Source organism: Ochotona princeps, chromosome 8 (assembly GCF_030435755.1).
Source record: "Ochotona princeps isolate mOchPri1 chromosome 8, mOchPri1.hap1, whole genome shotgun sequence".
Taxonomy (NCBI): Eukaryota; Metazoa; Chordata; class Mammalia; order Lagomorpha; family Ochotonidae; genus Ochotona; species Ochotona princeps.
This window is the reverse complement of record NC_080839.1, coordinates 9,606,049-9,628,080: the sequence shown is the minus strand read 5'-3', so window position 1 is coordinate 9,628,080 and position 22,032 is coordinate 9,606,049. Positions and strand designations below refer to the sequence as shown.

General features: G+C 43.3%; 1 protein-coding gene and 1 pseudogene across 3 annotated transcripts in view; both read right to left on the bottom strand.

The window, feature by feature from the left end:
• The window catches only part of AFF3 (ALF transcription elongation factor 3), a 564,045-nt gene that overhangs the window by 195,449 nt on the left and 346,564 nt on the right, over window positions 1–22,032 (bottom strand). The gene's annotated exons all lie outside the window — the stretch shown is intronic.
• On the bottom strand, window positions 1,435–1,544 carry LOC131481065 (U2 spliceosomal RNA; annotated as a pseudogene).

Sequence of the window (22,032 nt, the reverse complement as noted above, 5' to 3'; positions counted from 1 at the left end):
GCAAGCAGGATCCTTCGTCTTCCTCAAAGCCCATTTTGGGGTTATCAAGTTTTGAAGCTCTGTATTTGCACCCTTGAACTATTACTGGGGCAGCAGTTAGGGTGGGGCAGCTGATGTACCCACCATGAAAACAGAAACAGATGCCATGCAGGCAGACAGCAGAGGAAGGCAAGCAGCCCACACAAGAATAAAACCCTGAGTCACTTGGGTCAGGATAAGCTTGGAGGTCTCATGGTCTACCAGAAGCAAGGCGAGGCCAACCCCACGGAAGGCACGCTGCCTTCTCCCTTCCCAATGTTTCCCAGCTTCATTCTCTTTGAATATGCAGACTTCTTTCTATATAGTAGTCTGCCCCTTATCCACAGGGTATTAAGCCCAAGAAGATGCCTGAAATCAAGCATGGTACTCAATTCCACATATTTCATTCCCCCCCTCCACATTTATGTACACGTCTGTGCTTTTTCCATCTTAGGCACTTACCACAAACCATGCCCCATGTGGCTGGCTAGCACATGCACTTCTTTGTCCTTTCTCATAGTCTCACAGACAGACGACTACTCCTTACAGGAGATCTTAGCAAATTCACATGACTTCTTTCTTTTCCCAAGTCAAGAACTCTCATTCAGTTACATGAATCACTTCAGCATCTCTTTGACATCACACTACCAGTATCATTACTCTTGCACTTCAGGGCTACTACAAAGTAATCACTTGAATTCCAGCACTGTTAGTTTTCTTCAGTCTAAGAAGGCTGCTCACTGACCAGCAGGTGGGTGGCACACACAGTGTGGGGTCAAAGGCATCCATCACATCTGTAGGATATAGTCACATGGTATGGAATTTTGTCACATTACTCAGAACACACACAATCCCAAACTCAGGAATTTTCTTATTTCTGGAATTTTCCACTTTGCTTTTAACCAGGGTTGACTGTGGATAACAGAAACCTTGGAAAGAGAAATTATGAATATGCAGTGAGTACTGTATTAACTTTACTCAAATATCCCTTCTCAGTTTGAGACTTCATTTATAAATCAGTGAAAGGCATTGTCCCAGCCCAGCAGGGATGACTCTGAATCTTACAGACGAATGTGAAAGCCAAAATGACTTCATAGAAAGTAAGAAACTTCCACAGGAGTTCTCCATATATGGATAACTAAATTCCAAAGCTGACAGAAACCTGCTTAGCCTTGGAGAGTCCATCTTCCCTTTTCCTCCCCAGAGTCTGCTTTTTAAAAACTAATCATCACCGAAAGAACCATGACTGGACTTGAACTGTACTACTGCAACGATGTGGAGGAATTCACCAAGGGGAGAGGGGTTGGGGAGGGGATGGGGGAATCCCAGAGCCTATGAAACTGTGTCATAATGAAATCAAATAAATGGAAAAAAATTAATCATCACACTATTCTTAAAAAGAAAAAACAAAGATTAAAATGCTTCCCTCTGAAAGTAAATGTGTCTGCAAGCATGTGTATATATATATGTATATATATATATATATATAGTTACACTTGATCTTAGCCAAAAGGCCGAGAAGCGATATATATTTACATGTTTATATATATTTTTATACACATACAGGTATCATGGTATAACAGGTAAAGGCATTGCCTGTGATGTCAGTATTCTATATTCCTGCTGTTCCATTTCTAATTCCTGCTGATGGCCTCGAAAAAGCAGCAGAGGATGGCCCAAGGCCTCAGGCCCTGCACCTATGTGGGAGAGCTGGCTCAAGCCTAGCTGTAGTGGCCACCTGGGGAGTGAATCATTAGATGAAAGATCTCACTCTCTATGCATCTCTTTCAAATAAATAAATCTAATACAACATGCAGGATAACAACTACTTTTATGAGACTAAAACTGAATTTGTTCTCAGCATAACTGAATTAGTACAGCCTGACAAAATACCTGTCTCTTGTGACAAGCTTGTGAAAACAAAGAAATGAAGATAAAGAAGGTGGTGCCATATTAATAAAGATGAGAGGCTGAAGTTTGTCGACTGGTGTGCTTTTAAAAGAAGAATGGGGGACCAGACCTGTGGTGCAGTGAGTTAGCTGCCAACTGTGTTGCCTGCATTTCAATTCAGAGTGTCTGTTTGAGTCACAGCTGCTTTATGACACAGCTCCCTTTCAACACATCTGGAAAAGCAGCAGCAGGAGTTCCAGCCTCCTGCCTTCAGCCTAGCCCAGCCCTGGATGCTGAAGTCATTTCAGAAATGACCCAGTAATTGGGAATATCTCTGTCCATCACTATGCTTTTCAAACAAAATAAGTGTGTTTTTAAAAAAAAGAAGAAAGGAAGAAAAGCTCAAGAAACTGGGAAGTGAAGATAATCTTGCAGAAATCTTTGTGAGGAAGAGGTTGAGGGGGAAGGTTTAGAGAACACAAAGGCAAGACAGTCTACAAATTTCAGATCGATAACTTTCTTCCTTGGTCCTCACTGACACCACAGATGCAGTTCCCCGGCCCTAGAGGGCCATAGCAGAAGCTAAACTCCTATGGAATAGCTGAAGCCTTTCAGCCTGCAAGTTAAATTCCGTGGCACACCCAGGCATAGAGAGGTGAGCACACCCAATGTCCAAGTGCAATGCCAGGTCTTGAGACACAACACAGAAGGCAACAGAGCACCACCAAGTTAGACAAGCAGCACACAGTAAACAGAGCAATGTTGACCCAACAATTCTCCGTTCTTCACAGGTGCTTGCATACACCTGATAGGTCTATATGTGTTGTGGCCAAAAAATTAGGAAGGAGGTTTGGATGCTGTGTCAGCTATAAGAGGAGCTGGCTTGCAGATGAGATACATGGGTTAAAGCAACAGGGCATTCTGTTTCTCATCAACTTTTAACAGTTGTTATCAGTAAGCATTCTACAAGTGCTGTGCTTGAGCTGATGACATAGCAATAAGGTCCCTGCTCTCCTGCAGGCAATATTCTGTTGAAGTGAGAATACCCAGTACTGTGTAACCTAGCGTGACGCCAGTACTGAGGAGCAGCACGTTAGGGTACCACTTGCAATGTTGACATTCTACATGGGAGCGCCGGTTTGAGTTCCAGCTCATCCGCTTTAGATCCAGCTCTCTGTTAATGTGCCAGGGAAGGCTGACGATGGTTCAACTACTGGGTCCTTGCCACCCATGTGGGAGACCCAGATGGAGTTCCTGGCTCCTGGTTTCAGCCTGGTCCAATCTCAGGTGTTGCAGTCACAGGAGTAAACCAAAAGACAGAATGTGTGTGTGTCCCTTTCTTTGTCACTGTGTCTTTCAAATACATAGTTTTTTAAAGATAGGCTATCAGTACATTGGCCATCTCTTTCTATCATGAAATATTACTTCTAATGTATTTGAGATCCCCAAGCAGACTGGAAGCCTCTGAGAAGCCCAAGCATGGAGGACCTACTTCCTTGAATGTCAGTGGGGCTACCTGAGCAAGGACAGCCCTGCCCTTGGTCCAGCCCGTGGCTTTGTCTCCTCTCCTCCTGATGCAGCACAGTCCTTTATTTCACACGGAATCCCTGTTGGATTGCTGATACATGGCTTCATTTTAATTTTTAATTTAATTGAGACAGTATCTTCACAGTATTTGTTCTGTCTACATAAATAATGTATGCTTATTAAAAAGTTAAACATTGCAAAGAATGCAAAATGCAGGGGAGAAAACCCCCTCTCCCCCAGGATTCTGACACCTACAGATGAGAACCACAGTGAACAGTGTTAGACACTGCAAATTCATCCAATTTTTATACCTGTATACTAACAGGGGGATTATGCATATATTTTTAATGAGATCATACTGCTTGGTGACACAGTCTTTTTCAATGAACATTTTCCCCAACATCACACGTTAAGTGTATCTTCTGTTTAAAAGCTGCACAGACCATGTCAGTGTCTGGAGATACTAAGTTTATTTAATTGAGTGATGCAGAGCTGAGATGCTGTCATTTTTTTTAAAACTACTGCATACCACATTTCAGCAAAAATCTGCATACATTTATCTCTGCATGGTTATTCTGCATGCTTCATGCCTCAAAAAAATTTCTAGGTCAAGTGTGCCATAAATGTTTCAAGTTTTAATATACTGTCAAATTGCTCCCACCAAATGGCCCATCAATTTACATCTCTTCCACCAGTAAATGAGAATCCTATGTCTAAACACCTTTATCAATATTTATTTTAAAAAAAAAAGGTTTTTAGAGGATGGCATTTGGTAAAGTGGTTAGGATGCCACTGCTTGGAATGCCTGCAATGCACATCAGATTGCCTACATTCGAGTCCCAGCTCCACCAGGGATTCTAGCTTCCCTGCTACTGTACGTCCTTCGAGGCAGCAGGTAACAGCTCAAGAGCTTCAGTCTCTGTTCCTGATGTGAAAGTTCTGGGCTGAATTCCAGCTCTTGGCCTCACACCAACCATTGATGGGCATTTGAAAACTGAATCAGCAGATGGAAGATACGTCTATCTGTGTCTCTCCATTTTTCTAATTTCAAAGAAATAAAATAAATTAAAAATACTTTTACATCATTGCTAACTTTATCGGAAAAACTGATTTACTGTTTCCATCAAATCTGTTAGTACAGTGTAATTATCGGATTGATTCATCTCATTTACTTTCATTTTCCATGCTTTCTTTGAGTATCAGGCTATTAGTGCTTTGTCACCTGGTGGGCTGTCAAACAAATACGGTTTCCCTATCAGATATATGTGGAATGAATTTTTGCTAAAAGAACTTTCCAGAAAACTGAATTCTTCAGGAGAAAATTAAGTAACAACTTTCACCAAGGAAAAATACTCAGGATAATCATGAAAATAAATAGTATTATTGCCTACTAGCAACATTTTAAAAAATTTGGGCCAAAGAAATTTGTTGTTTAATTTTTTAGAAAAGTCTAAATAGGCCAGGATAATAGTGATGGTATAGGCTCAGTGTGGTCTTAAGACCAAAAAGACCAAGAAGCCCAAATGTGATTCATGTACACAGAATATTCACAGAAAGGGAAAAATGGACTGGCACCGCCTGTGACACCAGCAACCCATAGAGATGATGGCTCGAGTACTGGCTGCTCCACTTCTGATCCAGCCTCTTGACAATGTCAGTGCTGTCTACCGCAGGATGACCACCCCCATCTTAAATGCTGGGGACTAGAAGTGTCAGAGGCCAGCACACACAACATGCTATTCCTCCACACGACCAACATTTATATGTGTACCAGTTCAAGTTCTGCCTGCTCCACTTCTGATCAAGCTTGCTGCTAGTGGCCTGGGAAAACATCAGAGGATGGCTCACTTAAGTCCTTGGGTATCTACACCCACACAGGAGACCCAGAAACAGTTCCAGGCTCCAGGCCCTACTCCTACCACTGAAACCTTTTGGGAAGTGAATCAGTGAATGGAAGATCTGTGTATCTCCACTTCTCCCTGTATTTCTGACTTTTGAATAAAAATAAATCTTACAAAAAAGAATTTCTAAATAGCATACAAGAAAAAGATTTATGAAAAAAGAAACCAAAAAAGTAGACTAAAAAATCAGAGCCATATCAAGTAATCCACAACAGAACATGAAGAATCTTACAGGCTTGGTGAAATGTTTTCAAATGTTTTCACATACTATGGTTATGGTTGCACAACTCCGTAAATTTTCTCCTTATCTGGCTGCACACTTCAAATGCATTAGTCTTTTGATGCACAGACTATATTTCCATAAGCTATAAAAGGAGACACGTGGTGCTGAATTACTCTGCACAGTCTGAGTGTTGCAATGAACTAAGAGAGACCCTCTGGATGCAGCGCAAGAAGCAAACAGAACCCTCAGAACCCACAAGGTGTGGCCTGCAGGTTCATGGGAACGAGCAGCCTGACATGGACGGGTGGAGGGGATGCCAGGGTGAGTGGAGGAGGCTCTGGCGCTGACAAAGATGAAACTGGAACAGGCGGTGGACCCTTTGGAAAGTAAGCAATTCGGACTTGGCAGCAAGGTGGCAAGGTCATGCTCAGAGCAGTTCTGAACAGGAAGACGACTGGCACACATGCAAGGCACATATTCTAACCATGCCCAACTCCACCGAAAGGTTTCTAAATGTTGGCTTGATTATACAGTATTCATCCTACAGCTCTGATTCTCTCCGTATTTGAAGTCTTAGAGGCACAGAGAAGGATGCCACGTAGAGTAGTACAAAGAGCACTGGATTTGGAATGAGAAGATTGTGGCTCTAACCCTGAGCCACAAACAACCAGGGCTGTGCAAGTAATGGCTACCTTAGAAAGCAATGTGCTTCTGATTTTTCAAATGAGGACACTTGGCCCTGGACACTGGGTGAGCTGCTCAAGGCTACCAAATCATCTACTGCACGGACAGCATGTATGATGTGGTCTCATGGTACCCTGTGTTGGTAAAACAGTGACAAGAACATTTACTGGTGCTCAGTGGGAAGTAAGATGCTGTAGTGTAATCTACATCCTAAGTGCATGACATAAGGTACAACAACCAGCTTCAGGAGCATTCCCTGAGTGCAAATGCAGGTTGCATGTGGGCTCCCTTTTCCTCTCTCCTTTCCCTCAGGGAAAAAAAATATGTTGGAGCAAAGCAGGAAAGAACGAAGAATGTCAAGAACACGGATCCGACATGGGCCAGGTGGCAGGGCTATGAGACATGACAGGATAGCAGATACAACACGAGCCAAGTTCCCCTGCTGGGCCTTGACCAGCTGCGTGTCTAGCTCGCTAGGCTTCTAGTTTCTCTTCTCTACATAATTTGGGAAGAACTGCAAGAACCAAAGTGTCTCCCAAAATAAAGAGTGAGTCACGTGGGGCAGGCAGCTCTTTGATGGAAAGAAAAGCATTTACTCTGGAAAACTTGTCTCAATATACAGTTCAAAGATCCCCAGTGAGAAAGCCTAAAAGGCAAAGTGCTCCAAAAGCTATAACTTTTTGAGTAACCACACAACCCCACAGTGGAAAATTCCATACCATACAACTTTCATTTTATATATATAAAATTTATTTCTTTGTTTGAGAGGCAGAGTGACAGAGAGAAAGTGGAAGTGATAAAGCAAGCAAGAGAGATCGTTCATCTGCTGGTTCACCCCCGAATGACCACAATAGCCAAGGTGGGGCCAGGTGGAGCCAGCAGCCTGGAACTCCAACCTGGTCTCCCGTATGGGAAACAAGAGCCCAAATACTCAGGTCATCATCCACAGCTTTCCTGGGCACATTATCAATTAACTGGATCAGAAGTGGAAGAGGAGCTGCTGCCTCCTGGTATGAACTGGTGACTTCATATGGGCTGCTGGTGTTGCAAGTGGTGGTTTAACCTGCTGCTTTCCAACACTTGTTCCTTTTGAACAAAATTACTAAAATATTGTATAACATCATTTCAGGTTATAATGTGTAAGGTATATGAGAAACATAAAGGAATTTGTTGGTTTAGACTTGGGACTCATTGCTAAGATAACTCACTATATATAATCAATTATTCCAAAACCTAGAAAAAAAATCCCAGATCAGAGCCACTTCAGCATCCAGGTTTTTCAGGCAAGGGACACTCAACATGCACGACCAAGATCCTGAATGTCTTCAGATTCTCTCCAATTTGCATCTTCCCCTTCCTAGCACTTGTTCTTTCCTCTGTATTTGCTCAGGAAGATTTAGAGACAACTAATACAATAATTTTGATCTACCTGAAGTCAGGTAGTGAAGTCCATTACCACTTTCACTTCAGAGTTTACAATGTTATAAACCTCAAATTACTTCCCCAGCCCAGGGAAGTTAAGATCCCAGTCTCTCATGCCAGCAACATCAATAGTTATATGAAGGAATATGGGACAATTACAGCCAACAAGAAGCCAGCAATCCCAATGCTACGGGCAGGCAACTGGCACAGCAACTGGATTGTCTCTTGGGATGCTCACAGTCCACGTTGGAGTCTGAGTGCCAGCTCTGCTTCCTGGTAATGTTCAATGTGGGAGGCAGCAGATGGCTCAGGTGGGAGGTTCCCTGCCACCCAGGTGGGGATCTACATTGATTTTTGGCCTGGCCCAATGCCATCAGCTTTGAGGGGCGGGGATGAAGTGTACAGCAGTGGCTACAAGTGCTGTCTCACTAAGCCTCAAAAATTTAATTAAAACAGTATTCCAAACAGATCCTGGTGCCTGATATCTCAAGAATCCTCAATCTGAGAGGGCCCAAGGTTAATCATTAGGCCAGGGCTAAGATCTCATCACATCTGTCTCCCAATGTTTCTCAAGGGAGCCTCAGTTCAGGTCAGCTGGGACTCCACTCCAAATTACAGGAAGGAAGCTCTGTGCATGCCACCTGCAGGCTTGCTGGGGTTGGGACTGGTGTCTTCACTTCCGTCTCCACATCCCATACTTTCATTAGACCTATGTCCCAAAGACCCGAAACTGTTCAGGAAGCCTCTGTTCCCTGCCTCCTCCCTCTGTCTTAACATCTGGACACTGGCAATTTGTACCTCTCAATTCACTGACAGCACAGGGAAGGCTTCCAAGGGCAGATGCCTTCTGCTTTGTTCACCTGGCAGAGCTGGTACATCTGAGAACTGCATCCTCCCTGGCCAACGTGGGAACACTAGCCAGGCTTGCGTTGCAGTCATGAAATAGCCCCCAAGAGCATTTGCAAAACACAACAAAACAACAACAACAAACAAACAAACAAAACAAGACCCTAGGAAATGTAGTTCCAGCACTGGCAGTTCAAAATGGACCAAATACACAATGTTCAAATGGCCTGCCCCCTGCCCCTGGCACAGTTCAGTGTGTAATAAAACCACGCTTCAGAGTCTAGCTCTGCCAGGTACTTGCTAAAGAATTATGGAATGAATAAATGATTCCTTAACTTATGATGACACTGATTTGGAAAACATCTGCTCTTATGCACATTCATATATTTTCCCCATCATTTCAAAGCAGTCACCAAGGCTGCTACATTTTACACTTGGTCAGCTCAGAGTGTTTCTGGAAGTCCTCCTCAGGGACTACACTCTGATGCAGTCCTTTGAATTGCTGTGGATGAGATGGTGAGGTGGGGAATCTCGGCATGGGGATGGATGTGAATTCGGAGAGCACCAAGTACCTCCAAGCCTCCTCTAAAGGGCTTGCTCTGGATCCAGCCCCACACTAGGAAGCCAGTTCTTCACTGATCCTCCTTTTCACTTTCAAACAGGAAGTAGTGGATAAACGTTCTTGAGAGAGGATACCATGAGAATGTGTGTGTATTTTCTCAATTTCAAAAGACAGTGATTCCTTAAACGCATCAAAAATAATCTTGACAGGGAGACAGTGCTGAGGTGCAATGGGTTACACGACTGCCTGAGATGCCAGCATCTGGCTGTTGCACTTCCCACCCAGCTCCCTGAGGAACCCAACAAAGTAGGGAGAGTGACTCAAGTCCTTGGGGGTTCTGCCAACAGGCTCCTGGCTTTACCTTGGTCTAGCCCCAGCTGCTGTGGCCACTTGCGGAGTCAATCACTGGATAGAAAAATCTCTTTTCATCTGAAACACTGCCTTTCAAGTAAATAAGTCCTGAATATATACCCAAAATAAGAATATTCTACTTTAGGAAATGAATCCAGCCAGCCACGCATCGGAGGAATTAATCCCCACTGATCCATTTTATCTACTATGGCGGAACACTTTGGTTCCTTACAAATATCAACTTTTAAAATAAATTTCACACTTAAAAAAATATTAATATTCTATAGTGAATCAATAAAATATTGCCAGTATGAGAGAGGTGAGACAATGCATGCATGCTTCTTAGGACAGAAAGTAAGGATAATTTTGCAAACGCGTTTGTCAGCAGGATTTCAAATCACACAGGAGAAAATGGAATGTATGGGATGGTTCTAGAATTCCTTATAGCTTTGTCTCTGACTCCTAACAAAGAACCAGTTGTAGAGTCAAGATGATTTAGGGAAAATTTCAAGAAATGAAAGGTTAAAAAAAATGACGATGAGGGTCAGTCTGTTTACCAAGCACAGACAGATGGTTGTGTTCATGTAGTTACAGGAGAAATGTAGAAAGACTTCCAAAGTTCCACTTGAGGCACGTTTGCCAAGAAAACGCTTCAGGTTGGCAGAAGGTAGAAATCCAGTATTGGGTAAATATTTAGCAACACTGAAGAATTCTTAACACTAATATCTCATTTGCAGGAAGATCTGCTTTACGGTCAGAAATCCCTTTCCTCATTCTGTTTTATAAATGATGATAAAAATCAAAACATAATCACCTGTCGCTGCTGTATCCTGCACCTGTGAAACTACATTTCAAACAAGCCAGCCTCCCCGTTACAATGGAAAAGCACTGGCAGGAGGAAGCGATCGCTTCCCACCTCTCCAGGCTCTGAGTCCAAGTTCTGTGGGTGTAACCACGCAAAACTGAAGCCATCTTTCATTATCCTTGGGCACACGACCAACAGCTCCACCCGCAGCTTTGTGGGAGACACCAGCTGAAATCTGAGAAGGCTCAGCTCTGAGGTATTTGACAAAGCCCTGCTTGATGATGTAGAAAGTCACCAGACCACCAACAGCCCTGTGGTCACCAGCTTTGCTGGTGAACGGCTAGCTTTGCACAGGGCAACTGGCAAAGTACATCAAGCGGCAGAGAAGCAGACTCTACAGGAGCATACAGGGCAGGTGAAGACACAGCAATCTGCAAGCACAGAGGCAGAAGAAGCAGAACAGTGTGGCACATTCTGGCTCAGTGACAGCCATGCCTGCAGAGCTGCAAGGGTCAGCTCCATGTGAAGGAGGCGGAGGGCACGTGCTTCTCCTGGGCTTTCTGAGGCTGAGGGGGAGCCTGACCTGCTTTCTTCCTGGAGTGGCAGAACCCAAGTAATTGAGTCATTCTCCCCTACTTTCTCAGGTGCCTTAAACGGGAGCTGGAGGAGAAGTGGAACAGTCAGATGCCAGCATCTTAGGCAGCTGCATAATCCACTGTACCTCAGCACTGTCCCCCTGTCAGGATTATTTTTAATTCATTCAAGGAATCAAGGAAGTTCCAGGAGGGGTTTCTGCACAGGGGAAACCTTCCACTCTTCCACAAGTGTTGTCAAGTCCCGTGTACTCCACACCCAATGCCTAAATCTTCTCCCTGTGGACTCTGCACCTGCTGACCACTAGACAGTGGAGAGGGCATCTCTGAAGGGTAGATGTCTAGAGCCCGGGACTCTTGGATCATAGATGCCCTTGGATTTCACACTGTGGCTTCCCAAGTGCTGAGTCACCAGGAGTGGTCTTGAGACTGTTTTCCAAGGAGGAAAACACTGAGCCAGATACAGACCTGGGTGGCCTTGCTCTGCCTTAGTGGTGGTATGCATTCCCATTTGTCTGATTTGTAGGCGTTTCTCAAACATATGCACAAGGCTCCTCAGTTGTAACTTTCCTAAATTATCTTGATCCAGACGGCTTGTTCTACACCTTCAACATCTGGCAGGCTTTCCATTCAGTACCTTTGCTTTCCACAACCAGGCAAATACCCTTTAAGAGCTGGTCTCAGCCAAGCAACTTTTCTGCATGCCTTTGTTGCCAGGCACACCATTGGGCCAGTTGCCTTGCACGAGCTGGGTGGTCCCACAGAGCCAATGCACCTGCAGGCTGTGTCTTGCCTGGTCCAGCCCTGGAATCATAGACTTGGCTTGTACGGCATTACTGAAACAGCCCCCCAAGGAGTGCTAGGAAAAACTAAAAACAAACAACCTGGGGGTAATTATTAGTTCCAGTACTGCCAGTTCAAACAGGCCGGGAACTGGTCCTTGTGGCCTGGCCTCCAAAGGACTGACCACATAATAAAGACAGGCTTCAGTTGGCTTGTACCAGATGGCATAGTATGCACTGAAGCACCCATGCCAGAGGGACGACCACACTCGGGAGGCTTGGCCAGGCTGGCCTGGAGCTCCCTGCCCTTGAGGACAGTCCTCCTTGCTCTTCGTCTGGTCTTCACCTCCTTGGCTACCACACCTGCCTGACTATGGCTGTCTTGGGCACCTTCCCTAGTTTCTGATACTGAGTGAATCTGAACAAGTGTTCATTCAAAGGAGGAAGGAATGTATGACTGATCCAAGAAATCAATGCTTTATACACAGGGAGTGCCTCAGAAAGGCAGTGATTGGATGAAAAGTAAGGAAATAAAAGGGCTGCCAGCACATATGGAGAGCAACAGAGGTGTTTATGCACATACCCTCCAAGAGGATTCCATCCAACTCCCAGTTACATCTGGCTGGACAGCAACTAGCAACCTGTCTCTCCCCAAATGCCTGTCTCCAGCCTCACTTTTACATGACCATCAACATGATATAAAGGCACGCCTATCTGCCTACCTTCCCACTGATGAGGCTTTTGCGACAGCATCTCTGTATGTGCTAAAACACATGTGCACTGACCCACACACAAATGCAGGAAAAAGGAGCTTACAAAAACCATCTCTATGGTTTCAATATGATTTTCCTGGACTCATGCAGACACTCAAGTCCCAGCAGTGTAAATTAATAGCACTGAGAGGCTAGAGAGCTTCATCCAACCATTCTGGTGTTCAGGAAGTAGAGTGGGAGGTTGTTAGGGCACCAGGCTTGTGTCCTCAGACAGTAGTTATCACTTGAGAGCTGTGATCAAGTCCATCTTAGGTTCTGCCTCTGTCCTGCTGTCTCTCTCTGCTTCCTGTGCTCACCACGGGATCCACCCTCCATTTGTACTGGGCCACCATCATTTGTTTCTTCTCATCAGAGACCAGGCCAATGGGGTCAGGCAATCTTCAACTTGAATTTCCAAAGCAGCCAGCCAAATAAACCTCTTTCATTCATAAGTAGTTTGTCTCAAATATTTCATTACAGTATTCAAAAAGCTAACCAATGAATCATCTAAATATTTCATCTGCAAACATCTCCTTGTAAGGTTATCTTCCTGCTACATGAGTTTTATAGACATGTAGCTTTAGAATTTGTTGGCCAAGAAATGACTAAAAGTTATATTAACTTCAACAACATTTTAAAATTAAGAGCCACATTAAAAATTATGGAGAAAAAGATATTAAAAAACATAAAAGCTCTCCTTAGGGGTCATCATAACTTTAGTGTTGAGAGTAAGAGGCTCAGAGAACAACTCTCACTGGATTCTCACTGATGAAGTGGTGAAATGAATTAACTCCTCCCTGGCGGTTAACTGCAGATGGCCAGTCATGATGATATTAAGAACCTTAAGTCATCTTCAACTCTAATCACTACGTATAGATACACATATTGATTCACGCTTCCCCAAACTTGAAACAAACACAGGATCCAGGCAGAGAAAAAGATGGTAATGAAATTTGAAGAATGAATTCACCACACCTGTTTGGGGTAAACAAGACTTAGCTCAGGACTTCCCTTTACTTGCCAGGTGAAAAATGTTCGTCAAATGTTGAGATGGTCTGTCTTCACAGAAGAAGGAAAAGAGTAGGCAAGAAAAGGCAACTTTGCTTTCTGTGTACAAGTGTGTTTGAGTGAATACAAGGGAACTTCAAAAGGTTCATGGAAAATGTATTCAGAAGACAAGCTTATTTTTGGTACAGTCATGAAATACATACACAGTTTCTCAGAATACATTTTTTCACATAATTTTTTGGAGATCCCTTCTTATCCATGAATTTCAAATTTTTTTTGTACCAAGATGAATGTATTTGTTAATTTCACTGTTCATAAGTTGTATATGTCTTGGAGTGTTTGGTCACATCCCAATCACAACCTGAAATCTCTACTGTGTTACCCTTACTAGAAACTAACTTTTCAAAGATTGAGATAATACTCATCTAAAATTAACTTTCAATGTTTAAAAATGCACAGTGCAGTGGCTTCACTTTATTCACAGTGTTATATAAACGCTGCCACTATCCAATCCCACAAAATTTCCATGAGCCTATAATAGAATTCCTGTAACTCCCAATTCTACCCTCTCTCCACTTCTTGACAACAGTCTACTTACCATTTTCATGTATTTGTCTATTCTGAAAATTTCATATAAATGGAATACCAAAGTTTGTGGCCTTTTATACTTTGACTTTTGCATTTTTCACTCTAAATTTCATTTTTTAAAAAATGCATTTTGACTTGATTTTTGTATGTTGTGTGAGGTAAAGGCTTGACTTCATTCGTTTGGATGTAGATACCCAACTGTCCCACCATCATCTGTTGAAGACTATGATTTCCTTATTTGTACAAACCATACCCTTGTCAATGAAACAAAATTATCACAGAAAGAGTTTTTTTGGTTGTTGTTCTGACTTTTCAATTCTATTCCACTGTTATATGTGATTGTCCTTCTACCACTACCATGCTGTATTGATTGTTACCGCTTTGTAGTAAGTTTTAAACTCGGGACTTGAATCTTTCAGTTTTGTTCAAGGTTATTTTTACTTCAGGAAGTTGTCTGAACTGAAATATGAGTTTCCACACTGGCCTGTTCCTTCAAAAGAGGTAGTTGGAATTTTGATAGGGATGATGTAGACTCTGTAAATAAATCTGGGGAATACAGCCACCTTAACCAGTCTTCCAGTCCATGATCACAGGACATCTTTCCACTAAAAAGTTCCTTTTTAAAAAGATTTATTTATTTTTATTGGAAAGGCAGATACACAGAGAGGAGGAGAGACAAAGAAGAAGTTCTTCCATCCAAAGGTTCACTCCCCAAGTGGCTGCAACGGCTGGAGCTGAGCCAATCCGAAGCCAGGAGCTAGGAGCCTCTTCTGGGTCTCCCACACGGGTGCAGGGTCCCAAAGCTATGTGCCATCCTCGACTGCTTTCCCAGGCCACAAGCAGGGAGCTGGATGGGAAGTAGAGCTGCTGGGATTAGAACCAGCACCCATATGGGATCCCAGTACGTTCAAGGTGAGGACTTTGACTGCTATGTGATTGCACCGGGCCCTTCATTTAAAAGTTTTAAAATTCCTTTCAACAATATTTTGTAGTTCTGAGTGTACAAGCATTATACTTCCCATTTAAAATTTACTTTTTATTTATTTGAAATGGAGAGCAACAGAAAAAGATGGAGAGAGAGACAAAGAATGAAAGATCTTTCATCTGCTAGTTTACTTCCCAGTGGCTGGCTGAAACAGCCACGTCTGGACAAGGCCAAAGCCAGAAGCCAGAAAATCCATCCTGTCTCACACAAGGGTGTCAGGGGCACACACGAACCATCTTCCACTGCTCTCCCAGGAATTAGCGAGGTTGGAAGCGGAGCAGCTGAGACTCGAACCAGTGCATCCACATGGGATGTTGGCGACACAGGTGGTGGCTTGTCCCGCCGCATCATAATGCTGGCACCTGTTTACTTCTGTGTGGGCTACTGCTACAATACTATTCTAATTCCAGTTGTTTCTTCAGTTATCTTCAGACAATTCATTGATGGTATATACAAATATAACTGATTTTTATCAACCTTATATCTATCCTGAGACTTTGCTGAAGATCTTAGCTATAGCAGTGCGCATGTGGGTCTGTTTCTTTAGGGTTTTCCATATGGAATGTGATGTCATCTGTTGAATTAATGATAGTTTTACTTCTTCCCTGCTGATGTGTTTGCCTTTAGTTTTTTTTTCTTTATCTTACCTAATTTCCCTGGCTAGTATTTCCAGGACAATGTTAATTAGAAGTGGTGAGAACAGACACCAGGTCTGGTTCTTGATTTTATATGAAGAATACTTACTCTTTTACTATTAAGTATGCTAACAGTGGATTTTCCAGATATCCTTTACACATGGAGGAAGTTGGCCTTTTTTCCTGGTTATTGATTGGTTTTTTTACGTTTAAGTCATGGCAGATTTTGTCTAACTTCTGGGATTTGTCACTTATTACAGTCCTGGTGTATATATTAATTTCAACATGACAGGGATCCTCAAAAAAGTTTATGGGAAATGTATATCATATGTAAATTATGTGGATTTTAAAATACCTGTGTATTCCCAAAAACTTTTCAGTTCCACTTCCCATGAACTTTCTAAAATCCCTTCATACAAAAACTAATTTCTCAAACTTCTCATGGAACAATAAGAAGACAATCAATATGTTAATAGCATCATGTTTTCTGGACATTTTCATAAACAAAAAGTCCTGCAAAAATGACCACACAGTTGTGATTGATTTTCATTTTACCAGTGAAGACACTAAAGCTAGCAATGTGTTCAAGGATACAACATGGGCAAATAAAGGAACGGTCCTGGGCCATTGCCCAGGTCTTCTCATCGCTGCCAGTTTAATATACTCAATCACACAAAGAACATTTCTTTTTACTAGACTGAAGAAGCTTGTGCTCAGATGTTGCTCTAGTGGTAAGTCCTTCCTTACCTGTTCTATCTTACATTACACTTCTTAGGAGGCTAATTTTTAAAAGGCATTCATTATGCCAGCATATGAAAGAGTGCAACGAGCAGAACCAAAAAGAAAAAGGTCAGAATTAGCATCTTAGAAGTAGGTCCAATGTCCCTGCTGAGCCCTTACGGCACACCCTGGCAGAGCAGTAGCCTCTGTTGCTGCAGTAGGACAAGGAAATGCCAACGACCCTGCAAACATCTTCTGTGGTAGAGCATCTCAAACTGTGCCTGGCACTCTTTGAAACCTTGATCTGTAACACTAGGTCTCCACAGCGACAGCTTGAAAGCAGTAAGTCTTACCAAGCTCCACTTTGAGTACAACAGCCAAGGTCTCTGCAGGTGTCTGATCATTTTGACTGGTGACTAGGTTAGTGGATGAGTATGTAGCTCCATCCCAACATCTGTGTGCATGGAAAAATCAGCAACAAGACTTCTGAAGCTAACAGGTATGTTCTGGAAACCCACCACAACACTCAGACCATTTCAAACTGATGGTATTTAGATATCCAGATGTAGGAAAGACACAAAATGGTTTTTTTTGGACATGCATGTGTACAAGTGCTGTCTCCTTAGGCTCAGGTATTTATCAAATTTTAAAAATCCAGAAAGTCTGTTACATTTTGATGCTTTAGAGAAGTTCCTGGAGTTTCCAGAGTTTCATGGGGAACAAAGACAGTGAATAGTCCTGGAGCCCAGGCTTGTCTACTCCTTTCTTGGTTTCTCTTTTGCAGAGGTTAGTAGTGGATTAAGTGCACGACTCACCGAGGAAAAAATAGGTAAGGAGCAGAGAGTTAAATTAGACAATGTCCTTACCTATCCAACTTCTTAACAGCAAGAAAGCTTTGGCTTTACTCCACAGTCTGATGATTGCTCTGTCCTGAGCACTCCTCACTTCTCAACTTCTTTTCATCTCCGTTTCCAAACTTGGGGGTCTGGAATCCCTGCTACTGCAGGCCCCAGCCATGGAAACTCTTAGAGGCTGTTGCATGCCACTGCTTCTGAAGCCTGCTGATCCAAGTTTACTGTGCCATGGCAATTTCCAGGGATGCCAGGCAGACAGTGCCAAAGGGCAAGGAACCAAGGACATTTCTGTGGTTTTAGTGCCAACAGCTGTCCTGCAGAGTTGAGGAACTCACCTCATCTCAGCCTGTGTCACTGTAGCCTGTGTTTTTAGGCACCCTAGCTCTACTGATGAAAAAAATCCACATGTGAGCAAAGCTTCCATGACACAAAGGACTCTCGAGCTTCACGTTGTCCCTAGGGTCAAGACAAGCCTGGCCACAGACAAAGTAAGTTTTCTTTCTGGAAATCAAACAATGCTGTTGCTCCAGTCATCTTAGCGAATCACGTAACCCATCTGAATGGCCAAAACGCCACCCAGATGCTAAGCCCTTCCATTCTCTTTCTGGTTGAATGGAAGAGGGCACCCTGGAAGGGGAAGGTGTGCCAAGCGGGCATCACAAACCTGACTTCAACAGGACACCATCACTCCCTTCTGAACACCTAGCACGTGCTAAGAGCACATGTCGAACTTCCTCAAGTACTGCCAACATCTGTGAAAGCTGCTTAACTCTGCTTTAAAAAAAACCAAAACACCTTCTTTTTAGGTGCATGAAGTATGTAGCATCCCTTAAAATAGATGGCTCAGGGATATTACTGGATTCCTGGGCATGAGTCACTTTCATCTTGGTAGTAGCAGCCCATCCAACCCCTGCAGGCTCCACATCTGGCCTGCACAGGTGGGCTTACAAAGGGCCAGTGGTATAGCACAGAAGGCAACGGATGGGCACAGAGCCTGAAAGTCACTGCCCCCCAGGGACCAGCAATAAGCTTGGAGCAAATGGTGTCTTGAAGGCAGGTGGGCTGCCAAGTAACACTGTGCGTGAGTGAATTGTATCAGTATGTATTACACACTAGGCTGATACTGGAAGAGCACCAGTTGCTGTGCAAGGTTAAGAGCTTTTGGGTTGCAACTTCTTACACTACCAGCAGGGTGGTGAAGGAGCCAGTGCTATGTGTCATTGCCAACATGAGAACACTTTTCTTCTGATGAACAGTGTGCATTTCAATTCTCTTAGCTAGCTTTTCCTTTCAGCATCTTAAGTAAGAATATATCGTAGACAACTCTACTTCCTGAAAATTTATTCCAGACACTTTAACTTCCAGGTTACTTGTGTCATGAGTATATTCTAAGCTATCAGAGCCTAAAAATTAATAACTTGAGAAGGAGGCTGGGTGAGTACTAGTTTTCCTCTTTGCAACTACATCCCAGCCACTTTCTTTCATGTGTTTCCTTGTTCCCAAACTCTGTAATGATGCATTGAGGGAATCCTAGCTGTAGTTTCACACACCATCTGGCATCCTGCTGAGGGCCTGCCTGCAACCCCGACTGGTCTGTCTGTCCTTAATGAAACCCCAGCAAGTTCTGATCTCCATGGACCTCTTTAAATAGAGACTGCAAAGTTACTGTTTTGGAGTCTATGAGATGTGAAATTATTTATCACCACTTTAGTGCCGCACTCACATTAGGGCAACCATATCTAAATGCAAAATAGTAGCACAGAGGTGCCCTTTATAATGGCAGTGACAATTCAAAAACTATATCCAAATCTCCAAAAATTACCGGTAAAGGTCACAACTGCTGAAAGATGGAAAGATCAACTTTGAAAGCATAAAACGTTTGCCCTCCCGATCCCTCTTCCCTTTTTACAACAGAATCTCATGAGAAATTCTACAAGGACAATTAAAGAGGGACATTTTGATGTCCCTCCAGGTTCAGGGGAGGTATTTAAAAGTTGTGAAGGGTAGTGGAGATGAAAGGCTCTCCTGCCGCCTCGCCCTCCCTGGATCACATGGAGTGGCTCAGAACTCCTCTGAAAACTCCCAACGCTTGGCAGACTCGGGAGAGTCTGGGAGCTTGACAATGTGAGTTAATCACAGGACCAGTGGATGACAGTGGCACTGCATCTGGCAAGCCAGACAGGTCACCCTCCACCCCCATCCACAGCTTCGTTTTTCTGGGGCTTGTGGTGACTGGGATCAACCACAGTGTGAAAATATTTAATTTTCCAGAACAAGTCATAGATTTTTAAACAACAGACTACAACATAGATGAGCACATCAAAAAGGTTCTGGAAAATGAAATCAAAAGGACAAAGTAGTTCTTGGTACCGAAGAAATCTTGAAATCCTTGATATTCTTTCATAATATATATTTTTTCTAGAAGATTTTTTTTAAGATTTATTTTATTTTTATTACAAAGTCAGATATACTGAGAGGAGGAGAGATAGAGAGGAAGTGGAGCTGCCGGGATTAGAACCAGCAGCCATATGGGATCAAGGTGAGGACCTTAGCCACTAGGCCACGCTGCCGAGCCCCTCTAGAAGATTTTTTTAGAGACTCCTCATGTGCATGGATTTCAGGAGTTTGCACTAAAGTAAGTGTACCCTGAATTCGCTTTTTCTATGACAATTTTAGAGAACCCTTCCATTGTAACTCTTCTATTCCATTTAGTCATTCTTGGTCCATAGTGCATGTTAGCTAATTTGTGAATCCTACTTCATTACAGATAGGCATGTGTAGGAAAAACTGGTATATAAATGGATTTAGCACTCTTTTTGTGTTTTAGGCACCCAAGGGACATCTTAGAACATCTCCCCTGTGGAGGGGGAGGACACACCCAGCTGTGTGTCCTTAGTGTTAGAGGTGGCTTTGCAATGATTTGCAGCAACACAGTCACACAGTGAAGGAAGAAATATTTTCTGTCCAGATATATTGTTTACCTTCAAAATGACAACTTTTTTTTATCAAGACTTTTTTCGCATTCTGGATCGCCTAAGGTAAACTGCTAATGTAATGCAGCACAAGGGGAAGCCTGCAGCAGGCAAGCAGGCGTCTCTGGCCACTGGGATGCTGCCCACAAGTCAGGGGCAATGAGGCCACGCGAAGGAAAGACGCAGCCCAGCATTTGTGGCTTTCTGTTGCTGTGCTGTAAAGTCAGATGGAAAGGAAATAAACGGTAGCTTCAAATGAATCCTTTTATGCCAACGTGCAGTAAAATACTTAGAGGATTCGGGTTGGATTTAGTGACGGGCTCAATGTACCATGGAGTATGGTCGAACTTGAGCTCCAATGGCTGGATTCCCAACAGGCCATCTGTTCCTGACACTTGGTCTCATTAGTACGACTATTTTTATTGATACACATAGGAATGCTTCTCATAGCATCTTAGCTAAGCATTATTTATTGTATCTATATATACAACAATATTAACACAGTCAAGCACCAGGATTGGCACTTGAGGGCATCATTAAAATCAGCCAGTGTTCAGTGAGAGATTTAATGATGGATTTAATAGTATTAAATGGGAAAAAATGCCCTTGGCCTTTACATTCTCATTTAAAAACATATAAAAGAGCAGTAATTCAGGCCGTTATACTCCTCTAAAAGATCTTGGTCTAAATCACAGATGGCAATGGGAGGCCACGCTGCGTGCTTGCTTACACCCCGCACTCCGAGGGAATCCAGAAGTACCTTGTTGAGTCCTAATTAGCTAACTGCTCGCAAACTCCAATCTTTAAATCAGAGGACACTGAGGTCCAGGCTGGAAAACAAATGAAATGACCATCTAGGTGTTCGGCTGTTGCTGTCTTCCCTGGGGAACTGTACCCCAGGTCTCCACACCCTTCCACGGTCCTACAATGCACGCGCGCGCACACACACACACACACGGTATGGGCTACTGTTCTTTGCATTCAGAGAGATCTCAGGATTCGGCCACAAGCTTTCCCCACTGTGTTCCTGCCCACTGCCCACCCCTGCTGCACAGGTTATCAGCTTCTGCATTCAGAAATAGATCTTTTAGGTACAGAATTCAGTCCCCCATGATATACAAAAAGTACTCAGAATGTGCAGGGAAAACACATAGTACTATGGATGGATTTCAAAAAATTTTTCTTTACATCAAAATAAGCTTATCTTTCATTTCATTTTCTGTGAGCTTTTTTGAAGTTCGCTCCTGGAAAGAGCTCTGAGCAGATTGCTGACCTGAAAAAAATCTAAATTTTGTTGGTTAAAGGCATTAGCCTGGGTTCCAAACCTGAATGAAGTTAGTTTGGGCAGAGAACAAAAAACAAAACAAACAAAAACCAAAAACAAGCCAGAAACCAAAAACAACAACAAAAACAACAAGATAAAACCCCTTTGCCCTTTGCAGTTCAGTCAACAGCCCAGCTTGGAGTCTGCTCGATTAAGTGCCAGCCCTGTGCCCTGGATGGCCCTTGCAATGGCCTTCCTTCCTTTAAACACCTCCTAGAGTTGTTACAATACTTCTCACCCTGAGCTAACAGACATGAAATTAGGTGACATGGATGCAAAGCTTCACACACAGTGTGACAGTCAACAATTTTTTAAAAAGAAATACTGAATTCAAGACACGGGCAGAGACAGAGATTGTCACATGCACTGGTCCACTCACCACCGAGGTGGGCCACATTGATGCCCACGGCAGGAACCTCAGCTGGACCTCCCTCAAGAATGGTGGGAATTCCACTACCGGAGCCATCCCCCCATCAGATGCTGCCATCAGAAGCCAAGGTATGACCCGAACCCAGAGACTCTGATGTGGGATGGGGCAACCCAAGCAGCATCTTAAATTCCGGACCAAATGCTCACCTCAGCCTTCATGA